General features: G+C 36.3%; 1 protein-coding gene across 3 annotated transcripts in view; it reads right to left on the bottom strand.

Annotated features, from left to right (window-relative positions):
• The window catches only part of bowl (brother of odd with entrails limited), a 56,676-nt gene extending 35,712 nt beyond the window's left edge, over positions 1 to 20,964 (bottom strand). The window contains exon 1 of one of the 3 annotated variants that reach the window (XM_067768606.1): positions 17,395 to 20,964. The gene's annotated coding sequence lies outside the window, so the exon portion shown is untranslated. Of the gene's footprint in view, positions 1 to 8,394; positions 8,657 to 17,394 lie in introns of those variants that run through there. The other 2 variants (XM_067768605.1, XM_067768607.1) reach the window with 2 other exon arrangements.
• Positions 20,965 to 26,723: the final 5,759 nt, after the last annotated feature.

Genomic DNA, 26,723 nt, shown 5'->3' with positions numbered 1-26,723 from the left:
AGTCAATTCATTCGCATTTAAATTGCTGTTTTGTTTCTTATAATGGGTATAAAAAAAGATGAAAAATGAGTATAATGTTATAAGCTTACTTAAGTTGTTTTTGGACAAATTTAAGTGGAATATTTTCTTCACTTTGAGCCCATTGCGGATATATGAATGCAGACAGAATGTCACTCAGAGCTATGTATTACCGACTCTGGCAAAGTTGCAAGTATTAAGTATTTTTTCTACGCTCAGCGCTATGGCCAGATGCGCAGAAAGCGGGAAGTTAAGATGTCAGATTTGCGTTAATTAAGCATTAAAAGTGGCATTGTTGGGTTAACCGGCATCATTGCGCCTCGATGTTATGTAACAGTACATACATATGCGCTAGTATCACCACCCTTGATATCAATGCAATAACTTAAAACCATGTGCTGATGTTCGACCAAATGTTACTTTAAGTCTCCGATTTTCATTTTTGCTGATGACTAGGAAATAGATCGGATGTATATTCCGATAGCTTTAAAAATCCGACTTGAATTAAATTTTTTGTAACCATTATTACCGATCACTAATGCTCAATTGATTCTATAACATGGATGCCATATATCGAATATCTCCGATGAAGCTCTTTTGAACACGCCACAAAATATTCCACACGAAATAGGCAAAAGTTAGAGAAAAACTATATAGTTTGCAACGCGACATTTTTACAGCCTAAACACCAGTACTCTAGTTAAGAGATCAGAACCCGGACGGCTAGCTGATTAAGAAGTGAAATTCATTAAAATGTGCTTGCAATATGAGTCTGTCTTGCTAATCAAATACATACATACAAACACTTTCTTCAAAAAACGTATGTAATTAAAAAATATTAAAGAAAGGCAAGCTTTAGTTGGCGCCCGAGCCGGCATAGCAAGAAACAGGTTTTCAACTGGATTAAAAAGCCAACTTAAAAGAACATAAATATCGGCGGCGATTAAATATAATAAGTGAAAATTATAATCGAAAAAAGAATAATGAATAATGTTGCGAAAAAAAAACATTTTTATTAAGAACACCTAGATTTAGATACTTAAATTCAGGTATTGCATAACTCACTGCTATAAGAACGTCGAAAAAGCCGCGAAGCTCCACCTAGCGCTCCAAATAATAATTTTCTCTGGAGTTAACAGTGTACGCTTACTTTGAGGCAAGCAGTGGATTGATTGATTGAGTCACTACCCTTTATGGCAAAGGTCAAGCTCGTTGAAAAATGTCGGGAGACAGCTGTAAAAAATGACGACAATGCTCTTACCAGCCCTTGCACATGTTTTTTAAACTACAATTAAAACTGAATGTGGAGAATTTTGAAAGAAAAAAATGAAGCTCTAAAATGGTAAAGGATATCAGTTAGTTGCTGCTTTCTATTTCGTTAGAAAAGTTGTATTTATTTGCCTGCTGAAGCTAGAGCACCACTTCGAAAATATGACCCATATGACTCTCATTAAGCATCCTTCGCCAAGCGTAGGACATTAAAAATGATGTCCTAGCAGGACACCAATGAGCGTGGGGCAAAATCTTAAAAAATAACACTAAAGGGATGGGAATGGAAACAAAGATTTTATGTAGAGCAAGGAATGAGCCGCCTCATTTCCAGTCGTTATTGGGACACTTTCGAGCTTTTTTAAATAGGGGAAATTAGTAATTATCCCCACGGAACAAGTTTTTTGAGGTTTCCCAAGAGGCCTTGAAAAGATTCCGATTTGGAAGCTGTACAGGTAATAGGAGAAAGGCAAGGAATTGAGGGAAGATATATGTAGAGAGGCTGGGAGAGAATGACAAATGAAGGGACGAGCAAGGGGAAAACGAGAGAGGCAGGGGAAGCTTAAAAGAGAGGGAGAAGGATGAGGAGAGTCTTCTAATCGCAATGGACTTTGAAATTTCGTCGCCGTAAGAATATTTAGGGCTATGTGCTTTAATTAAAGCAAAAAATGTTAATGTTTGAAAAAATGGCGTGAGAACCATGTACTCATAACACGGCAGGGTGGGGTGCTATCGCCAACGCTGTGAACGCTGGTTATAAACGAAATACTTAGTCGGTTCGACGGAGGACCTGACAAACTTACGGCATATGCAGATGACGTTTTAGTCATTATAAGCGGCAGATGCCTAACAACAATCAGCTCTCTCAGTGATCAGACACTTCGGGATGTGCATGCCTGGGCATCTGGAGTCGGCTTAACCGCTTACGCTGAAAAAGCCGATTTAGTAGTATTTATTAGGAAATATAAGATCCCTAATTGAACTAAGCTCGGAGGGGTAACCCTATCAGAAAAATATACCACAAAGTATCTAGAAGTTATACTAGATAGTAAGTTGTCGTGGAAACTCCATGTGGAAGAACCTCCGCGGCACTGTATGCATGCAAAAGGATGCTAGAATCTACGTGGAGCCTATCACCCAAACTACCGGATTGTGTATTTACGGAAATTGTAAAACCCATACCTTACTATGGAGTTCTTGTTTAGTTAGTTGTTAGTGGACGGCCACACAAAAAAGGTACGTTTACCAAAAAACTGAACGGGAGCCCTAAAAAATACACCGACAGCAGCATTGCACGCCATTCTACACAACCCGCTTGAGGACCTAATGGTCAAAAATAACGCGTCAGCAACTGTAACAAGGCTTAAAGCCTCGGGGCAGTTTGAGTGCAGGCCATATGGCCATGGTAGTATAGCGCCATCTAATATCGGACAAATGGAATATATGGTGCCGTGCCTAAGCTTTGAAAGAGATCTTGGAGCCACAATTGAGCCGTAGGGTTGGCTCAAGGGTTCAAAAAAGGCAGAAAATGCTATACGTGTGTATACGGATGGTTCCAAATTAATGAAAGGGGTCGGTTCCACTGTTTACTGCGTCGATCCAGAAATAAGTAGATTCTACAGGCTGCCCGATTACTGCAGCGTCTTTCAGGCGGATATAATAGCCGTGAAGAAAGTAGCAGAAATTCTGAAGGAAGCGTGCTTGACCTGCAGTCGCGCCAATATATAATTGATAGTCAGGCGGCGATCCGTTTCGTCGTCAAAAATTCCGGTAACACTATGGACACATTTAGTTTAAATGAGGTCTTTAGTTCAACCTTACCTAACTTTCCCAAGTACTCGTGCAGTTTGAGGATTACGTCTAGAAAGGTAATGTTTTTAAGTTAACTAGAGCTCGTTCAGCGGTTGAATAATAATTTTGGTCTTTTTGAAAAGAACTCTGTCCGCTTATTACTGGTAACAACTCATATCGACAATTTATTGTTGTATTATCGGCTTACCATAGATAGCGAATAATTATTGCTGAGTCATCGGCCTCCAATCGCTTTCTTATTGGCTTGTTAAAGGATTGCATTCAGATGCGTCCTCGGTTTATACTGAAGTTTTATCACCGATAATGCGTCGATAATAAATTGGTGAAACTTCTATGAGAAATCGATAGCTTTTCCATAACAAATAGATAACTCTTTGATAAGAAAATCGGTAAATTTTCGATAACAAATTAATGAGTTTGTGATAACATGCCGATAACTTTTGTTTCAACAAATTGGTGATATATTGATATTCCTTCGATTAAGAATTAAGAACATTGTGTGGATAAAAAATCGATATCTTTCTATAATTAGTCTATACAATTTTTATAATGAGTCTATCATTTTTACAAATCCTTAACTCGTCGCTAAAAAATCGATAACTAATTACTAACCTTTGTTTAATTTACCTGCACTTTGTTCGCTTTGGCAGACAAAATTCGTTTGTATGTAGTGCTACAGTGTACTCTCTCTTAAACGGGTACCTAAGAGACTGCCAAATTTGTCCGCTTATGAGAGGTGTCCGCTTATGATAAAAGTATTATTGATGAACGTTTAAACAGATTTATTTCCAAAATAAGAATATTAATACATACAAATAAGACTGAGTTAGGAGACTCATAACGCTTTGTTCATAAATTAAAGAATAAAGTTCAAAATAATTGTACGGAAAGTTATGTTGTGAGGTTTTTTGAACTTTTCCAGCCACCCGGATGATGCACTAAAATCGTCGTAATTGAGTCTCACTGCAATTTCTTTAGCTTTGCTCCTTGTAAGTGTGCCTGACAGAGGAATGCTCTTATTTCGAGCCTTCACAAACCATTCGTAGCACAATTTATCAATATTAAGGATTTTGGGCTTCAGCAGACTCCTTTTTCTCTCCGGGTTGACGTCAGTGTCCCACAAACTTAAAATTTGATCTTTGTTTTTGATAATGCTAGCAGCTTGCGTTTTGCTGATCTCACATTTCTTTGCCAACTCTCGTACACTTAGTTTTTCTTTCTTATGAATTTCAATGACATTAACTTTGTCTTTAATACTCAACACTACTTTAGGCATTGCGATTCACGTACGTACACACACAAGAAGATACTAACTATGTACGTATATGCAATATGTACATAAATTTTTATGTTTTTTACTGTATTTAAAACAGGTTCTTCGTATTTAGGGGATTCCCCTACATCCATGCACGTATTAGTGAATAAGCAATAGCTGTACGAATATGGTAAAGAGTAAATGAAAAAAAGTGTTGTAAGCTGTCCGGTTATGGGAAATTAAAATGCCCTTTGGGGTAAAAAGCAAGTGTCCGCGTCCTGTTATGGGAGGGTTGTCCGTTTAAAAGGGAAAAACTTAAAAAATGCTTAAGGATTTTTTTAGTACTGAAAAAATTGTCCCTTTATGAAAGGTGTCCGCCTAAGAGAGGTGTCCGTTAGGAGAGAGTACACTGTATATGTAATCGTATAATTGATTTGGTGTAACCTAACATTTAAATTAACTTATCAAAAAATGCGAACGGAAAGTGTCAGGCCCATATGAATGAGAAAGTTTCAGAGTTTGAATATCGAAACGTGCCTTCCAGCGTATCGCACCAATTCGAAGGTGGTCATTATACATGTAAAACGAAACTGTCAATTTACGCAACTGCCCCTTTTTCTGCAGAATATTAAGGTCTTTGGGTATCTTGAAATTTTAGTGAGTTGCGGGCTGCTACGCAAGTTCTTGTTTTTGTTCTCACAATTTTCAAAAAAATAGTTACGTGCTTCTGTCATCAGGGGAGCATTTCGTTTATATCCCCAGAATACTCTGCTGGTATTTCAATATCTTAAAATTTATTTTCGTTTTACCTTCATATTAAGTTTTGTTTAGGCTTTGGTTAAATATCATAATCGGATTAAATTTGTATATTATGTGTATTTTTTCTTTTTAATATTTTTTTTTCAACCGATAATAAAGCTTACTACTCATATTGCATTTCAATGTTTCTTTCTTTAGATTTTATATGGTGTGGTGGTAGTGTGCTTCACCTATCACACCAAAGATATTGGGTTCAAGTTCCGGGCAAAGCTACATCAATAATTTAGAAACAAGTTTTTTCAATCAGAAAACAGTTTTTTCTAAGCGGGGTCGACTCTCGGCAGTGATTTGCAAACAATCCGAGTGTAATTCTGCAATGAAAAGCTTCTCACTAAAAATTCATCTGTTTGCTGATGCCGTTCGGCGCCGACGTAAAATATGTAGATAGATCTCGTCCCGCCAATTTGTAGAAGAAATTAAAAGGATCATGTTTCAAATCAGAGAAGAAGCTCGGCCTAAAATCTCGTCGGAGGTATATAACGCGTTGTATATATATATATGTGTCCCGGTGTATGAAAAGGTGGCTTATGACTCAAAAAAAAGTTTTCCACTTTTTTTCTGGTTTCGATAGTTTTTGAGACGCTCTTTCACGTGGTGAAAACTAGAAAGTTCTAACTTGCTTAGAAGTGTACTAAAACTGTAGAGAAAGAAGAGCACAAATGAAAAACGATGAAGCCTTTGGTTCCTTCGATATCACTTTGGTGGCTGGTGAAACATCCTCAGATTTTTTCGATATCATTTTTTTCGATGGCAATGGAGCCAAATGGCGGCCACCGTGGTGTGATGGTAGCGTGCTCCGCCTACCACACCGTAGGCCCTGCGTCCACACCCCGGGCCAAGCAACATCAAAATTTTAGAAATAAGATTTTTCAATTAGAAGAACATTTTTCTAAGCGGGGTCGCCCCTCGGCAGTGTTTGGCAAGCGCTCCGGGTGTATTTCTGCAATGAAAAGCTCTCAGTGAAAACTCATCTGCCTTGCAGATGCCGTTCGGAGTCGGCATAAAACATGTAGGTCCCGTCCGGCTAATTTGTAGGGAAAATCAAGAGGAGCACGACGCAAATTGGAAAAGAAGCTCGGCCTTAGATCTCTTCGGAGGTTATCGCGCCTTAAATTTATTTATTTTAATGGGGCCAAAATATCGGTCAGAAACTGGTTTGTGCTTGGCCTTTTCGGCATGACTGTTCATAATGCTAAAGAAAAACTACTAAGAAACTGAAGAAATGCATTGCTTATCTTTAACAACTGTTTCTCATAATTTCTTTTTTGAGTCATAAGCCACCTTTTCATAGACCGAGTCACATATAAAGCGGAGTTATTGGTGCCGTTTGTCGTATTGCTGTAGTCGTATCCCTAACGTAATCAGCTGTTTATCGTTACGACGGTAAACCAAAAACCAATTGGTTGGCTACGATGCGGTTACGACCTTAGCGGCACCAATAATCGATTGTATTGATTCCCATAAGGTTGGTCGAATCAGCTGTTATAAGGTTACCTATAAAGCACCAATGTCTGCAGCTATATACATATATTTTTTATTATTAACCGGTTTTATTTAGCTTGACTTGACAGGTTGGTTGGTTGGATGGCTGGTTGGCTGGCTGGCACGAATTTTGTAATTGAAATTTAAGTAATTTCCCGATAAACTACAAGGTTGAAACTTGGAATATAGTTCAGAACCTGATGACAATGCAATAATAAGAAAAAAAAATCGCCGCTAGGTGGCGCAAGGATCGAGATATTAACAAAAATCGTATATGTGGTCCGATTTGGCTCATATTTGGAACACATAATACATACAAGAATAGAAAGCGACCTATTAAAAAAATCACCGCTAGGTGGCGCAAGGATCGAGATATTCACAAAACTTGTATTTGTGGTCCGATTTGGCTCATATTTGGAACACATAATACATACATAAATAGAAAGCGACCTATGATGTCCGATTTGGCTCATATTTGGAACAAATATTACATACAGTTCGGTAGAAGTGACATCAAAATATTTTGGAGTTGGAGGAGGGACAAGCATACGTGGCGCAGAGTCGAGTAAAGTCTTTGGCAGGATTATGTATTGAGTATTTATATTGTAACAAATTGTAAGGAAAGAGTCATTGTAATAATAAGTCACTAAATTAACTAAATAGAATAAGAAATAATAGGCAATTAAATAAGGACTAAAAACTTGAAAATAAAGTAATTAAAAAAAATTTTATGTTAAACGGCTTTATTGAAAACAATACTTACATGAAGTAATAATAATACTGAAAGCTAAAAAATAATAATTAGGTAGGTCCTAGGTACTAGTCATCACACACTCCTAATCAATCTAGGGCGTTGATCAGACAATTAAATAAAAGCGTTGGACGCGTCAAATTTCTATTGATAGTCATATATAAGACCAACTGAACCCTAATCACATTTTTAGAAATTTCACGAGTCCAACGCGTTTATTTAATTGTCTGATCAACGCCCTAGATTGATGAGGAGTGCGATGACTAGTACCTAGGACCTGCCAAATTATTATTTTCTAGCTTTCAGTATTATTATTACTTCATGTAAGTATTGTTTTCAATAAAACCGTTTAATTAAAAAATTTTTTTTTAATGATGTTATTTTCAATTACAAACTTTCACAGTGTATAAAATCATATGAACCAATTCTTGTGTACGACAATACCAGATTTGAATATAATTTATATTTGTTTAGCACAGTATCGCACTATGAGCGAAGTTTATTTTTTATGCATATGCAATCAAATAAATAACTAAATATTGTTAGTCTCATATTTTCTAAATTTCATTCATTTATTTTGAACTCATTACTACATTTCATTTACAGCCTTTTTTCCAACATAAATACATGTAAATACCTCACTCCGTCCACCTTCTGTGCCAAAAATGCCGAAAAAATCGTTTTAGCCTTCACTTTTGACTTCAGGCACGTACAAAAAAAAAAATTTAAAAAAAAACACGTAAATTAACTCCAAGTCCAGCTGCAACGGCGACGATCGGGAAAGAAAATTATAGCCAAAAGTCATATGAGCAAACACACACACATATACATATGCACTCATATGAAAAAAATTGAAACACACATCAAGAAACCAAGACGGTCGCAGCCTCAGAGCGTCTACCTTTTTGGTTTTATCGATGTTATTTGTATGTACATATGTATATGAGTTTGGCTGTATATGCTGGCACACAAAATCTTCACTCTTTACCTTTTTCACCTTTTCACACACGTTCGACTCGATTCTTTTGGGCCGGCCAAAACTCTATGGAGCCAATACCTCATTTTTGAGCGAGTATTATTATGTATGTATATGGCAAATAATTGTTTTATATCATACATATATGAACGCGTGTTAAGATATTTCTTTTATCTTTCACCTCATTTTGTTGGAATGTATTTTTTAATTGGGATTTGAAACAAATTTTTGCAGATTATTTTTAATTTAGTGTTGCGTTTTTTAGTTCACTGAAAATTTTTGTTGTTATATCGGCCTACTGATTTTAAGATCGCGGGTTCGAATCGAGCTCAAGGCCTAACAATAATTTTTTATCATTATTATTGTTATGATAAATTTTTTCTTAATTGAAAAATTTTTTAAATTAGAATAGAAGAAAGAAAAAATTTTAGACAACTGCCAAAGCTCGTTGTATAGATCCATTTCGGGAACTGCTAAATTCCTTCATCGGCAACGTTTAGGCGCCGCTGCTATAACCATTCAGCCACCACAGCGGTTTTTTGTTTGTCTTCATTAATCCTACTTCCATTCTGGTTCGTGCCAATTGATATTCACAACACTGCGACATCTGTTGCAGAATAGAATAACAAGTCCAATTTTCACAGCTATTCTGCAACAGATGTCGCAGTGTTGTGAATATCAATTGGCACGAACCAGAATGGAAGTAGGATTAATGAAGACAAACAAAAAACCGCTGTGGTGGCTGAATGGTTATAGCAGCGGCGCCTAAACGTTGCCGATGAAGGAATTTAGCAGTTCCCGAAATGGATCTATACAACGAGCTTTGGCAGTTGTCTAAAATTTTTTCTTTCTTCTATTCTAATTTAAAAATTTTTTCAATTAAGAAAAAATTTATCATAACAATAATAATGATAAAAAATTATTGTTAGGCCTTGAGCTCGATTCGAACCCGCGATCTTAAAATCAGTAGGCCGATATAACAACAAAAATTGTTAATACATCCCAGAGCACGGGGAAAAAAGTGTCAATAAAATATGACACTATGGCAGCATTGCCAACAAACAAGTCCAATTTTCACAGCTATTCTGCAACAGATGTCGCAGTGTTGTGAATATCAATTGGCACGAACCAGAATGGAAGTAGGATTAATGAAGACAAACAAAAAACCGCTGTGGTGGCTGAATGGTTATAGCAGCGGCGCCTAAACGTTGCCGATGAAGGAATTTAGCAGTTCCCGAAATGGATCTATACAACGAGCTTTGGCAGTTGTCTAAAATTTTTTCTTTCTTCTATTCTAATTTAAAAATTTTTTCAATTAAGAAAAAATTTATCATAACAATAATAATGATAAAAAATTATTGTTAGGCCTTGAGCTCGATTCGAACCCGCGATCTTAAAATCAGTAGGCCGATATAACAACAAAAATTGTTAATACATCCCAGAGCACGGGGAAAAAAGTGTCAATAAAATATGACACTATGGCAGCATTGCCAACAAACAAGTCCAATTTTCACAGCTATTCTGCAACAGATGTCGCAGTGTTGTGAATATCAATTGGCACGAACCAGAATGGAAGTAGGATTAATGAAGACAAACAAAAAACCGCTGTGGTGGCTGAATGGTTATAGCAGCGGCGCCTAAACGTTGCCGATGAAGGAATTTAGCAGTTCCCGAAATGGATCTATACAACGAGCTTTGGCAGTTGTCTAAAATTTTTTCTTTCTTCTATTCTAATTTAAAAATTTTTTCAATTAAGAAAAAATTTATCATAACAATAATAATGATAAAAAATTATTGTTAGGCCTTGAGCTCGATTCGAACCCGCGATCTTAAAATCAGTAGGCCGATATAACAACAAAAATTGTTAATACATCCCAGAGCACGGGGAAAAAAGTGTCAATAAAATATGACACTATGGCAGCATTGCCAACAAACAAGTCCAATTTTCACAGCTATTCTGCAACAGATGTCGCAGTGTTGTGAATATCAATTGGCACGAACCAGAATGGAAGTAGGATTAATGAAGACAAACAAAAAACCGCTGTGGTGGCTGAATGGTTATAGCAGCGGCGCCTAAACGTTGCCGATGAAGGAATTTAGCAGTTCCCGAAATGGATCTATGCAACGGGCTTTGGCAGTTGTCTAAAATTTTTTCTTTCTTCTATTCTAATTTAAACATTTTTTCAATTAAGAAAAAATTTATCATAACAATAATAATGATAAAAAATTATTGTTAGGCCTTGAGCTCGATTCGAACCCGCGTTCACTGAAAATTTTATTTCACTTTTAGTTCGTGCAATACGTCCAAAATATTTTCGAATTTTCACTTAATTGAACTATTCTTCAATAGATTGAGCTCAGTTTTGGTTTTACTTATATTTTGATTACAAAGTTGCTGGAGAAAAATTTAATTAAAGACTTTCTACACTGAAAGAAATGGTGCTAGTAAAATCAACAAGTCGGTTCTGTTGTTCTTGACTTAACGGAGATTCGGCGAAATTGATCGAATTACGGTTAATTCGACCGAGTTCTTTGTCAAGCGAACAAATTAGTTTAGTCATTTCAACAGAAGAGAAATTGTCGCTCTTAAGTTAACAAAATTCTGTAAAATTGACAGATTCCTGGTCAATCTAACTGATTTTTCTGTTAACACAACTGATCTCACTGGTCATTTTAACAGTGATCAACAGTCAATTCATGACAAATTTCAAAGAGAATTTTACGCTCACTGCGCTCTCTACTTTGTACTTATGACAATGGTGCCACTTGTTTAAAAAAAATACCAAAATAAGAAAATCACCAAATCGAAAAAACACACAAAATGGGAAAACAACAAAAAACTAGTTTTTCAGTTATCAATACAAAACGAAAAACCCTTTTTTGAATTTACTGTGCAAAAAATTATAAGATACAGGGATAGCTATTTATCGGTTACAATTTTGCATCTTCTCCTCCAAGCTAAATGCAAAATTGCGTCCTCTTGTTGCAAAAGTTTTGTTTGAACGAACAGGATTTTTCCAAACTTAGTAACATTTTGTTCAAGTTTTTACGAATTTTCACTCACGCGAACGAATTTAATAAGATAATAAAAAAACATCCTTTTTTAATGTTGATGTTTCCGACAACATACAAGTTTGAGTTGTTTTGGAATCGTTTCAACTTAAAGTGTTACGAAAATTTAACTTGCCGAATTACATGTAAAGTTACTCCAGTGTGTGAATCACCTGCAGGCGATTTTATTCTTTACTTTTCTATAACTTACAAGTCCTCTATTTAAAATGGTATGTCAAACATTTACACAAGTTTTGTTCGAAACAATCAAGTGTGGCAACTATATGCCAGAGAAGAAATTGTGAATGAGCTGAGCTGTAACCGAAAGAATTGAGAATCAGTTTTGTGACTACTATTTTCATTTCTAGTTGCAAAGCGAAATTCAAAACTATAAATTAAATAAATTGCAAAATATAAAATTTGGTGAAAGTGCGTTTAATAAAACAAAATAATAAAGTGTATAATGTTTAATGTGTGCCAGCATATTTGATGTAAGCCCAATTGACGTTCGGCTAGTAAGTGTCACCGTGGTGTGATGGTAGCATGCTCTGCCTGCCACACCGTATGCCCTGGGTTCGTACCCCGGGCAAAGCAACGTCAAAATTTTAGAAATAAGGTTTTTCAATTAGAAGAAAATTTTTCTAAGCGGGGTCGCCCTTCGGCAGTGTTTGGCAAACGCTCCGAGTGTATTTTTTCCATGAAAAGCTCTCAGTGAAAACTCATCTGCCTCGCAGATGCCGTTCGGAGTCGGCATAAAACATGTAGGTCCCGTCCGGCCAATTTGTAGGGAAAATAAAGAGGAGCACGACCCAAATTGGAAGAGAAGCTCGGCCTTAGATCTCTTCGGAGGTTATCGCGCCTTACATTTATTTATTTATATGGCAACATAGGTACTTTCGTACAAAGCTGTCGCAACAACTTTTTTTGTTCATTTGACTACTAAAACGGTCAATTACGAATCAACGATTTGTGCGCAGTTGATTCAACATCTTGTTGCGATGGATAAAAATTAACAGAAATTTCGGTTGAATTGACCCGTATTTCGGTTGATTTTACCAGTCTTTTTCTTTCAGTGTACTCCAGACTTTTTCCACTGTGTTTTGATTTTCTGTCTCTTATTCTGATAGTAATTATCATCCCGATGGTTTCCGCGATACGCGATATTTATGTCTTCCCAAAAAAAGAAAAGACGGTGCCGCAAAAATCGTTTCTATAGATCGCATGGCTGAAAAGATATTCGAGTTACCGCTCTTGAAATATGAAAAGAGCCCACTTACTCCCAAATATGTTTCGTTGATGGGTTTATTATCACAACATAATGCGTGAAGGTCATTATCCAAATATGTATTCTCGGACTAGTCTACATACAGAGCTACTGTCGAACAGCGGAGGGAAAATCTATCAAAAAAACCGCAAGCACCACTAAAAAGAAATGGTCTTGCATTGCCTTGCTGTGTTTTGCTAGAACTGGCCGGACCATTAGAACCTCATATAGGCTGAATCTATCCAAAGTGTCGCTAGCAGTTGTTTTGACGATCATACCGAAAAACCTATCAAAAATCAGGACCTACGAAAAAAAATGCTATAAACTTTATAAAACCTATTCTTCCAGCTTCTTCTATGTCTGATAGCTGTGCTGGACGACAAAATTTAAAACCCTTTCGAATAGCAGGCCCTTAATTATAAAATAACTACTTTTTTTTTGATTTTTACGACTGTGTTTTGAAATAATTTTCAGTTATCTCTTTAAAATATTTGTTTGAAGACCATCCGATTCAGCGCTGTGCCATCTTCATCAATTCCGTTCTGTCTTGATCGTGTTTAGTAGTAAGATTTTAAAGTCTTTCATGGTATAACAGTCAGTATATATGGTATATAAGTCAGTTCGTGTGCGATTCGTTTGCAGGTAGAAATCAGTGATTCTAACTTGTCTTCAGACGGTTAATTTCGTGTTTTTGGGTTCATGTCAGCTGCATGTATTTTGCTCCTTTTTCATATATTATTTTGATGGTTTCGAATAACATGTTCGAGGCGGTGTTTGTTTGTGCGTTCATACAAAAACTCTACCCTCTTTGCAAGGTCCCAATACGTCGGAAAGGTGTTTCTAACTTACACTTGTTGTATCAAGGGTGACTCACTCGCTTTTTTGAACTCGGCTAAAATCTTCTTGGTGGTTAGCAGCTCATATATTTCATAGGGTAATTTGCTATTTGCTATTTTGATTTACGAAAAGAAAATGGCTCAAACGCTTTTTTTTACACTACTACTAATTTATTTTTTCCAAACTGGGTACTTCTCGTATCCGGGTACTTCTTCAGAACTGGGCAATGTTTAGAACTGGGTACTTTTCAGATCCGGGCACTTCTTTGGAACTGGCTACTTTTTTGATCCGGGTACTTGTTTAGAACTATTTTTGACGCTGAAGGCAATTGAGAAGTATGGTTTTGTCTTGACGTATAGAAACAGAAACAATGCTTTTCAAATTTCATATCATACCTCTCGTAGAATTTAGTGCGCAAGCATGTAAGCCGATACAGTAATTTGCTTGCCAGATGACATTTGGAATTTTGGACTTGTGTGTGGTGCCGATAGTGAGTATCGAATTAGATCTAATTATGAAGTGCAGGCAAACATATGTATAGTTATCGACTCTCACCGGTGGTAGCAGATTATAGGGAAGGTACCGTTACGCCTGTGAGGTGTTTCTAACTCATGTCTGTTATAACATATCAAGAGTGTGACTGGCTCGATTTTTTGCACTCCGCTAAAATCTTCTTGGTGGTTAAAATGCTTTTTTTACACTAATACTATTTTACACAAAGAAACCAGCACTTTCTTTAAAAACCGGGATTTTTTTTAAAAACTAGGCACTTCTTCAGAACTGAGCAATTTTTAGAACCGGGTAAATTTTCGGATTCGGGCACTTTTTAAGAACCGGTTCTATTTTTGAGCCGGGTACTGTTTTAGATAGAACCAGGTTGTTGTTTAAAACCGGTTAATTTTTCGGATCTGGTTACTTATTTGAAATCGGGTACTTTTTTAGAACCGGGTTCTTTTTCAGAGCCGGGTATTTTTTTAAACCACGTATGGTTTAAGAACCGGGTACTTTTTAAGGCCTGATACTTTTCTAGTATCGTTTACTTTTTTTTAGAACCGCGTAGGCCACTCGAACAATGGACGCACTGTAAGTGTTGAGGCTTAAAGTAATAAGTCCATAGTTCCTAGTCCAAGGTTCGAAGGGGAGTTAAATGCATCCTTTCACACAAACAAATGAAGCTTATATAAGCGTGTTAAAAAGACGAACTTTTTAGCGATATACGGGAAAAGTTCGGCGGAAAATATTCCAAAAATGCAATACGATTTTTAAATAACTTAAAAAAAAAAATTTTAAAAATCGAGCCTTTTTGGACCTTAAAAAGATATGAGCTTAAACCGGCAAGTAGATGTATTCCGCTTTGAAATCAGCTTTAAATAAGAATAGGGACCCATTTTAATAGTATCTTTTTTTTGAGTCGAAAAAGCGCAGGTAGAAAAATTTTCCTAGGTGGAATTTTATGGGAACCCGGGGATACATAGGGCGTTTTCATGACGAATCGTGTGTTAATTTTTATTTGACGTACTTTTTCAAAAAAAATCTACGATTTAAAGTAAAATTCGGACTTTTTTTTTAAGGACAAATAAAAGTCTGGACCTATTACTATGGAATGTCTCATCCTAATAAAACGAATTTTTTACCCATAGATTCTTCTAAATGTCTTTGAAGCTTAGGTAAACGGTCGTTTGAAAGTTTTCTTTGTTAATACCAGAAATTTGTCAGAGAAAAACTAAAACCAATTTTGAAGTACTTATGGAACTATACTTATACTTTTCCATAGTAAACTTGCACCAGTTTTTGTTTGCCATAAAGTTTGATCCAATTAAGATATTACATTAAAATAAACCGCGAAATTACACCGCTTTTCGCTGAAACAAGAAAAATTATGTATTAAAACAAGTAAGGAAGGCTAAGTTCGGGTGTAACCGAGCATTACATACTCAGCTGAGAGCTTTGGAGACAAAATGAGGGAAAACCACCATGTTGAAAAATGAACCTAGGGTAACCCTGGAATGTGTTTGTATGACATGGCTATGAAATGGAAGGTATTAAAGAGTATTTTAAAAGGGAGTGGGCCATAGTTCTCTAGGTGGACGCCTTTTCGAGATATCGCCATAAAGGTGGGCCAGGGGTGACTCTATAATGTGTTTGTACGATATGTGTATTAAATGAAAGGTGGTAATGAGGGTTTTAAAAGGGAGAGGCCCTTAGTTGTATATGTGAAGACGTTTTCGAGATATCGACCAAAATGTGGACCAGTCTGACCCAGAACAAATTATGTCGGGTACAGCTAATTTATTTATATATGCAATACAACGAACAGTATTCCTGCCATAATTTTTTGATTTCGCCCTGCAGAATTTTTGCATTTTCTTCTACTTAGCACGGTAGGTGTCACACCCATCTTACAATCTTTTTTCTAAAGTTACATTTTCCGTCAAAAAACAAATCCAATCACAATGTTTCATCCCTTTTTCGTATTTGGTATAGAATTATGTAATTTTTTTTATTTTTCGAAATTTTCGATATCGAAAAAGTAGGCGTGGTCAATACAAAGTGAGTTCAGATAAGTACGTGAACTAAGTTTAGTAAAGACATATCGATTTTTGCTCAAGTTATCGTGATAACGGCCGAACGGAAGGACAGACGGTCAACTGTGTATAAAAACTGGGCGTGGCTTCAACCGATTTCGCCCATTTTCACAGAAAACAATTATCGTCAAGGAATCTATGCTCCTACCAAATTTGACAAGGATTGGTAAATTTTTGTTCGACTTATGGCATTAAAAGTATTCTAGACAAATTAAATAAAAAAGGGCGGAGCAAAGCCCATTTTGAAATTTAGTTTTTTTTATTTTATTTTTGTATATTTTGCACCATATCATTACTGGAGTTGAATGTTGACATAATTTACTTATATACTATAAAGATATTACATTTTTTGTTAAAATTTGACTTTAAAAACTTTTTTTTAAGTGGGCGTGTTCGTCATCCAATTTTGCTAATTTTTATTTAGCACACATATATTAATAGGAGTAACGTTCCGGCCAAATTTCATCATGATATCTTCAACGACTGCCAAATTACAGCTTGCAAAAATATTAATTTACCTTCTTTTAAAAGTGGGCGGTACCACGCCCACTGTCCAAAATTTTACTAATTTTCTATTCTGCGTCATAAGATAAACCCACCTACCAAGGTTCATCGCTTTACCCGTCGTTGGTAAGGAATTATCGCCTTTTTCGGTTTTTCGAAATTTTCGATATCGAAAAAGTGGGCGTGGTTATAGTCCTATTTCGTTCATTTTAAATAGCGATCTGATATGAGTGCCCAGGAACCTACGTACCAATTTTCACCAAGATACCTCAAACTTTACGCAAGTTATCGTGTTAACGGACAGACGGACGGACATGGCTAAATGAATTTCTTTTTTTGCCCAGATCATTTTGATATATAGAATTCTATTTCTATCTCATTTAGTTTCTGCCGTTGCGGATTACCGTTATGCGAACAAAATTAATATACTCTGTGAGCCCTGCACAGCTGAGTATAAAAATTCGTTTCATTTGGATGAGCCGTTCCATAGTAATAGGGCCGGACTGCTGTTGCATCCTTAAAAAATAAAAGTGCAGATTTAAATTTATTTTTCGGACTTATAAAATAAAAGTCGGGATTCAATAATTTCATTCGTACTAAAATATGTTATGTCCGGAAATAACTTTTTTCTGAAGTACATTTATTATAAAAGGAATAATAGTTTAGGTCCGTGATGAAGAATATAAATGGTTAAGTTATGTCAATTGTTAAAAATAATTGTTTTTTTTCACATGATTTTATTTTTGAAATTTTTCAATATTATTCACTTACATTGAGCAAAAAGATTTTCTCTTTTGAAAACAAATTGTTTTTACATGGTTCTGAATTTTTATTTCATTATTATAACTATTTAAGCGGTTAAGCGCCAATTGAGAAAGTAAGTTTTATTTTTTTTTACATATTATATATTCCCAAATTTTATATGCTTTATTACCATAAACATTTTTTTTTCGTTTTTGCAGTTTAATATTTTCAAACAGAGTTGGTTTTAGTATATGTAAATATCATTTTGAAGAGCATTCCTTCAATGTTATTGAAAGAAAAAATTTTTGGTTTTATACAAGATATGTTGAACATTATTCTTTTTCACACCCGCGAACTTTCATACAAACATTTGCATATCTTAAAACGTTTAATTGTTTTTTAAATTTTCTCGCCAATGATTATTTCATTCTTCTTTGATCTTTTCAATGTCACGTTCATTATTGTTTTCTAATTTTTTAATAAATTTGAATTATTTTGAATTTTTTGTCACTTTAATTGCATTAATATTTCTTGATATTTTTTCACTTCAACTCAATGTCTTTCCTTCAAGTCATTACGACGGAATTTTCCAATACCCACACCGCACCTTAAACTTTTTCGCCATAAGAAACTGGCTACCTAATAACATTTCAATAACTTCAACGGCAAACAGCTACTCAACACACCTGCACACGCACATATGCATTTTCCTATCTATCAAAGTACTCACCACCATGTCTCTTACCCCTTTCATCATTACAACGGTTCATCTAACTATCATACATTGCTTTACTATTCGTTCGCCTATAATGGTCTCTATTTCACCGCGCCAAATTGTTGCCTATTCAGCCCGAAGTTACATTCAAAGGCACATTTTCACACACACACAAACACACACACCCACTATTACCAGAATTGTAAACGTTAAAAAAATAGGTACAAACAAACAAACAAGTAAAAAAAAAAATGGTTATAACTCCAACTCGCTTGGTGGTGCGCTGGCCAAACGGCAGTTGAAATGTGTTTTTCCTACATTCTGTTTTGAAATAGGAGCTGAAGCTAGTGCAGCTACCAAATTGCTCCTCAAGTAGTCCCAATCTCTACCCACACAAACGACTACGTCTAAGAGACGTTGAAGTTAAAAGATACCAACGCTAAGTGCACGGGATGGTCGGGAGAGACGGAGTCGACGATGCTGAGGCTAAATCTTGTACGTTGCTAGAAAAACGCCGAACTCGCTTCGATCGCGCAAACACACCGATATACAGCATACCATAAACAACGATATACAGAGTTGTACATACGGATACAGAGGCTTCGGTCTTCTGAGCACTCCAATTGTTCGAACATTGTGGTATCTATGTGAATATGACAACATTTCAATGTATTAGTGCATGCCCCTATCTATTTTATTATTCGTATGCGTACAAGAGAATGTCAGACAAACACAGGGATAGTAACAGTAATAAGTTTCAACCCAAAAACCACTTTTTTAATTTTTGCTTTCGCGCAGTAAATAACATTTATTTTTTGAGTCTTTTTTTTCTGATAATAACAATTTTTTTTTCAAGCTTTTTATTTCATTAGCAAAAGATAAGTTCTATGTGGATTTTTATACGTTTCATGAACATGAAATGGTATATTAACCTTGGTCCGATGTTTGTAACGTTGAGAAATATAGAAGATAGACTCACCATTAAGTATACCGAATTGATCAGGGCGACGAACTGAGCTGATATATCCATGTCCGTCTCTCCGTCCGTCCGTCTGTTCGTCCGTCTGTCTGTTAGAACGCAAACTAGTCCCTCAAATTTTGAGATATCTCAATGAAATTTGGAACAAGGATGTATTTTTGTATTATATTAGACATTTGTCGGATCCGGTAGGATCGGACCAATATAACATATATCCCCCATACAACCGATCGTTCAGATAAGACGATTTTGGACATTCCTGCCTCAATTTAGAAAGTGTTAACGTGAAACTCGGTGATACATATTCTCATATATCATAGAAGATTTCCTGAAAAAATCACTTTGATCGGAGCTATATATAGTTATATCCCATGCAACCAACCGTTCAGATAGAAAGATTTTTGGCAATTTCTCCCTTAATTTCCAATATAAAAACGTGAACCTTGGTGGCATATATTCTCATATATCATAGAAGATTTCCTGTATATAATATATATCCCATAGAACCGATCGTTCAGATAAGGGGTTTTTTTTGCCATTTTTTATTTTATATTTATCTTAAAAATTGTTTAGGTATGTACATCTGTTCATTATATATTTGTTATCTTATATGTCCGATAATTTGGAGATTACGAACGGGATAAGATTACTGTTCAGCCCCATTCATGAAAGGCATGAAGTCTTCGGCACAGCCGAAGACACTCCCGTCCTTACTTGTTTTCATTTCGCTCAGATAATAATGGTTATTTTTATAACTTTTCGTTTCGCTCGAAAAAAGTTAATTTTTAGTTTTATTTTTTTTTTTGTTTTTTTCTTTCGCTAAAAAAAATAAATTGTGTATTGAGTTTATTTATTTTGCTCGGAAAAACATAATTTTTATTGAGCCTATTATTTTTTGAGCTTTTTCGTTCGCTCGAAAAATAACAGTTATATTGGTTATTTTTGCTATATTTGTCATTGTTTAAGTTTTTTTTATTAAAATATTTATTTTAAATCGGAAAATAGCAGTTACTGATTGATTTTTTTCACCAAAAAAATAAAAGTTAGTTTTTGAGACTTTATCTTCCCCGAAAAATAACACTTGTTTTTGAAATTTTATATATCCTTCGGAAATAACAGTTCTTTTTCGTTTTTTTTTTATTTCTAATTTTTTTATTATTTCCTTTCGCTTGGAAAGAGCTTCGCTGCAGAGTATCGCCCAAAAACAATTATTTTCAATCTCTGATCAAAAATATGCTAGAAAACGAGTTTAAGCTAAGAAATATGGCGCACCACCTCACACTCATCTCAAAAAGCAGCGACGTGTGAGATGCAAACTACGACGAGTTCCAGAGTTGCCCGCGGCAACAAGCTCAAATAAGATACGCTCTGTGGCATAGTAGAAGAAAAAGGCAGTCAGTCACCCATACAATAACAACATGGCGTGTGTTAACCCACCACGATCCCTTCAACTCACGCCCCACCCAACGTTCGCCTACAAACAACTGAGAAGCATATGTTCCCTTTAAGCGTCCGCCCGTTTGCTGGCCTTGGTTTCGACTTGAGCTCGCACTTTTCACCACCGCATTTGACGTATTGAACGTTCGACGCGGCCGACCAATGGCATTGCTACTGCGCACTCTATTTAATCTTATACTTAGATATATAAATATATATATATATTTTTTTTTGTGTTTATTTATCTTTTCTTACACATACACAATATTTTGTATAGTTGTTGTTGTTGCTGCAAACCCGTTTATATGTATTAATGGCTGCTTTTTGTTGTTGCTGTTGCTGTGAGCTAAGTAAGTAACATATGTATAGTCAAACAAACAGAGTAAGATAAATAAAAAAAAGTTAATCCGTCCGCTCGGTTTTTAATGCAAACGTTTCGACCGTTTAACTTTTTACAGGTGCGTTTGGTACGATCAACTCTTCAAGACTAATCTGAGTGCCGCACCGTTGGGGGCAACGAGCCCAAAAACCTTTTGTGCACCCAATTGTGAGAGTGGTTAGTTGGACGGGCGCATACAGACACATAAACAGCTACTAGATTAGTTTGTTAACTCTCAGTGCTCCATGCCATCTCAATAGAGTTGCCTTTTGGATTACACACATACTTATGTAGATACATGTAGTCTCACTGAGAACCCCGCAGTCACGCCAACTAGTTATACCAAGCCTCACAAGACGACACATAGGAAAGAGATGAATAGAAGAGCTAATAGATCTAAAATTGGCTGAAGTAGTAGCCTAAAGGGTTTCTTATACAAGTTCTGTAGTTCGGATGTAATTATCCCAATGATGCAACACAAAAATTTGTCACAGGTAAACATTAACGGATAAGCAACAGCTGGCTTTTGGTATCGTAGCGGGCTTGACTAGTTGAGGAATCAAAGAAGTCAGTCGCGCCGAGTGATATTTTTATAAAAGGTGTGGTATCCTGATGATGCGAAGGAGGGGCTTTAGAAAGAGTAAGAACATTGGAATGCCACTCTTTCCAAAGGAGAACTGAGATAAAGGCTTCGATGTAGAGTATAACATTGCCTTTCTACGGAGGAAAATAAAAGAAGATGAGAGATTCTCTTACAAAATTCGGCTCACAAATATTCACAAACGTTAATATCCTTAGGAATGTGAGTTTTAAAAGAAAAATTTCACACTGCTTCGGCAGTGCGCTGCCCTATCTATCGCACAGCATCTGTTCCTGTTTCCTACACTTCTAGAAGATCGCAGCCTCGATATGAAGTATAATGTATTAGTCACACAAAGTCCGCATGAATACCAATTATCCAGTTCTCGCTAGCTGGCTGAAGATTGGTGGCCGCCGTTGTGTGATGGAAGCGGTTAAGTCTTACGCGTCTTTCGGACCTAGCCTTCACTGTATAGGTTTCCTCTAAGCACCCTTTTCTTCGTGGTTGTTACAGTGCAATTGTCTCCATACTTTTCCACAACAGTTTTGAAACGACTGGGAAGTACTTCCGAAATAATCCCTACATCACTTTAGCTCACAACTGCTGAAAATATTGGTAAAGGTGTCAAAAGACCCGTTTTGGACCCATGACGACGAATCCGGAAGCGGAAATTGTTTCTCTCAAAAGTTATTTCCGAAGCACCGAAAAATGGCCTCTGAGCACTCCCAAACCTGGGGTGGGATCCATAGTATTTTTGCGCAGAATATCTTTCTGCATTGGCAGTCTTCGGCCCCGATTATAAAAATTACCCTGGGTGGGTCTAACACCGGTTTGGAGATCAAAACTAAACCCACCCAAAACACTTTTAGTCACAGTTTTTTGTTGTTGTTTTTGTTGTTTTGTGTTTTGTATGCAAATATCTCTGGAAAGAAATAAAATGTTCAATTTCCGCTTTCGGATTCGTGGTCTTGGGTTCAAATCGCGTCTTTAGACACCTCCCCGATGTTTTTCGAGTTGTGAGCAGTTATGAGCTAAAGTAAAGAATTAATTCTTAGATAGTTTCGAAATTATCCGTAAATAGGCCCATATTTTTTTGGAATCAATTCCGTAATTATCCTCAAGCTATTCCGAAAAAGGCCAGGTTTGATCCTCAAATAGATCTGGAAATATTTCTGAAAACAATGCAGAAAATAATTCCGAGGTTAGCCCTAAACAAATTCGAAATTATTTGGTTCGTGATGGAGTCGTAAAGCAAGCAAACAATTATTAAAAAAGTCACTGTTCCAAGAGGGCCTGAGGCCACTTAATGATATAAATTTTAGTAGATACAGATCTGGTATCTTTTGGATTAGTTAAACTCCCTTGCCATAACCACAGCGAAACTAGTGCTTTTCGTAACTAGCGTGATTTTTCACTACAACCACACATCTTACGCTCATCAGATGGCACTCATCCTCATACACACCTAAAACTAATCAACCAAGATAGCCACAAACCAGTTGCTGTGTAATACAAAAGATCCACCAAAGCCAACGAGCCACTGAGCCACCGAATGACTGAGTTGACTTGACTACTGGTGGTGGCGGAGTTGCTTCTACTTATGCCACTGCTACTGCCACTACTTCATAACCTAACAACGGGAGAGTGTGCATTTGGTGTTGCTTTTTATGGTTCGTCTTCTCCTTCTTGTTTTCTTGTCAGTTACTGGTTTTTCATACCTTTTCTTATACGCATTTTTGTTTAGCGTCTTTCTGTTGAGTATCTTCACATTCCAACTTGCCAGCAGAGCTATTGTTTACAATGAGATGCGAGATCGTTTCCTTCATTCGTTAGTTTCTTGTAGAGTGCTGCTATTCCAATAGGGGCAAACAGTTACCTCTTCGTTACCTGTTTAATGCCCCTAGAAACAGGGACTCGTTGCTCGAGCGCGTGTATTTGTATGAACGAATTGAGCAAACATAAATGTGAAATTGCTCGTTGAGCGAAACAAGTTTTGAGTTTGCTTAGAGCTCTGTTGGTCAGCAAATGATGTAGTGTTGTTTTAAGGTGATTCGTTTCTGCGTCACTTTGACGATATGCCCAAGTGGCTGTCTGACCTACAGGTACTCGCTTCACGTTTGTTTGATCGGTTGGTTTCGTTGTTTGACGTTTGGGTGGTTGGTTGGCCTTAGTGACCGTATGACACAGAAGGTAAAGATACGACAAAGATACGTTAACAGCGTGGAAACGGCTTTTCAAGCCAAATAGAATTCAGTTAAACGAATTGTGAGAGTGGCAAACAAGTAATCACACACGCACTCACACATACATATATATAAATGTTGGTGGGGGAAAAAAAAAAAATAAAGCAACTAACATAAAATTGCGATAATGAAAAACAAAAATATCATAAACCAGTAAAACGATACAAAATAACGGCAACTGGGAACAACTCTGAGATACTGCCTCTAGGCACTAGCATACAGAGGGCTTGAAAGTTAAAATGAATTGTAAAATTTTTAAAACTTATCATAAATCCTATGACTTCAGAATTTGTTACAAAAACGCTATATCTGAGCTTAAATTCTATAAATTTTGATGTTGGCAGCCGTCGTGGTATGGTGCTAGTGTGTTCCGCTTACCATACCGAAGGTCCTTGGTTTAACTCCCAGGCAAAGCAGTATCGGAAATTTAGAAAAATTTTTATACTCAGCTGAGCAGAGCTCACAGAGTATATTCATTTTGTTCGCAAAACGGTACCCCGTAACGGCATAAATTAATCGAGATAGATAGAGACTTCTATATATCAAAATGATCTGGTCGAAAAAAGAAATTCATTTAGCCATGTCCGTCCATTCGTCCGTCCGTAAACACGATAACTTGAGTAAATTTTGAGGTATCTTGATGAAATTTGGTATGCAGGTTCCTGGGCACTCGCCTCAGATTGCTGTATAAAATGAATGAAATCGGACTATAACCACGCCCACTTTTTCGATATCGAAAATTTCGAAAAACCGAAAAAATGCGATAATTCATTACCAAAGACGGATAAAGCGATGAAACTTGGTAGGTTTGTTGAACTTATGACGGAAAATAGAAAATTAGTAAAATTTTGGATAGTAGGCGTGGCACCGCCCACTTTAAAAAGAAGATAATTTAAAAGTTTGTCAAGCTGTAATTTGGCAGTCGTTGAAGACAACATGATGCAATTTGGCAGGAACGTTACTCCTAATACTACATATGTTCTAGATAAAAATTTGCAAAATCGGATGACGAACAAGCCCGCTTTTTAAAAAAAATTTTTAAAGCCAAATTTTTACAAATATTGAATACCTTTACAGTATATAAGTAAATTATGTCAACATTCAACTCCAGTAATGATATGGTGCAAGAAAATACAAAAATAAAAGAAAATTCCAAAATGGGTGTGACTCCGCCCTTTTTCCTTTAATTTGTCTAGAATACTTTTAATGCCATAAGTCGAACAAAACTTTACCAATCCATGAGGAATTTGGTAAGGGCATAGCTTCTATGATTATAACTGTTTTCTGTCAAAATGGATGAAATCGGTAGAAGAAGCGCCCAGTTTTTATACGCAGTCCGCCGCCTGTCCTTCCGCTCGGCTGTTAACACTATAACTTGAGCAAAAACCGATATAACTTTACTGAACTTAGTTCACGTACTTATCTGAACTCACTTTATCTTGGTATTCAAAATGGGCGAAATCCGATTATGACCACGCCCCGAACATCGAAAATTTCGAAAAATTAAAAAATGCCATAATTCTATACCAAATACGAAAAAAGGGACGAAACATGGTGTTTGGGTTGGGTTTTTAACGCAAAATATACATACATTTATAAAAAAATTTGCAAAATGGGTGTGACGCCTACCATATTAAGTAGAAGGAAATGAAAAAGTTCTGCAGGGCGAAATCAAAAGCCCTTGGAATCATGGCAGGAATTACTGTTCGTGGTATTACATACTTATATAAATAAATTAGCGGTACCCGACAGATGATGTTCACCATGGTCCACATTTTGGTCGATATCTCGAAAACGCCTTCACATATACGACTACGGGCTACTCCCTTTTAAAACCTCATTAATACCTTCCATTTGATACACATGTCACACAAACATTCCAGGGTTTCCTTCGGTTCATTATCCTACATAGCGATTTTCCTCTTTTGTCTCCAAAGCTCTCAGCTGAGTATGTAATGTTCGGTTACACCCGAACTTAGCCTTCCTTTCTTGTTATATATATAACATTTTGGAAAACACAAAAAACCTGATTATTTAGTAAATAATACACCTGGAATGTTGAAATTTGACGTGTGGACTGATATTGAGAATCTTGATAAAAATTTTGAAAACTTTTTTTTAAAATGGGCGTGGCACCGCCCTCTTGTGATAAAATCAATTTTACAAATATTATTAATCATAAATCAAAAATCGTGAAATTTATCGTAACAAAATTCGGCAGAGAGGTTGCCTTTACTATAAGGAATAAAAATAAAAAAATAAATGTAAGGCGCGATAACCTCCGAAGAGATCTAAGGCCGAGCTTCTCTTCCAATTTGCATCGTGCTCCTCTTTATTTTCCTTACAAATTGGCCGGACGGGACCTACATGTTTTATGCCGACTCCGAACGGCATCTGCAAGGCAGATGAGTTTTCACTGAGAGCTTTTCATGACAGAAATACACCCGAAGCGCTTGCCAAACACTCCCGAGGGGCGACCCCGATAGAAAAATTTTCTTCTAATTGAAAACCTTATTTCTAAAATTTTGATGTTGCTTTGCCCGGGGTGTGAACCCAGGGCATACGGTGTGGTAGGCGGAGCACACTACCATCACACCACTGTGGCCGCCTATAGGAATGCTTTGAAGAAATTTTAACGAAATCGGTTAAGGACCACGCCCACTTTTATATAAAAGATTTTTAAAAGGGTCATAGACGAATAAAATAAGCTAAATCTTTGCAAAAAAGAGCTTTATATCTATCAATGGTATTTCATTTCCCAAGTGAATTTATAATAATAAATAGGAAAAACTTCAAATTTAAAAAATGGGCGTGGCACCACCCCTTTTATGACTAAGCAATTTTCTATGTTTCGGGAGCCATAACTCGAAGAAAAATTTGTTCAGAATAGAACCATATGTATATGTATTATTGCGTAGCCTTGTAACACTATTAAGCACACAAAACAAACAAGAACATCATTTAAAGTGTACAGCTGGGTATGTAGTGTTCGGTATCACCCAAACTTAGACTTCCTTACATGT

Source organism: Eurosta solidaginis, chromosome 2, assembly GCF_040869045.1.
Source record: "Eurosta solidaginis isolate ZX-2024a chromosome 2, ASM4086904v1, whole genome shotgun sequence".
Taxonomy (NCBI): domain Eukaryota; kingdom Metazoa; phylum Arthropoda; class Insecta; order Diptera; family Tephritidae; genus Eurosta; species Eurosta solidaginis.
Note: the sequence above shows the minus strand (reverse complement) of the source record. Positions and strands in the feature narration are given on the sequence as shown.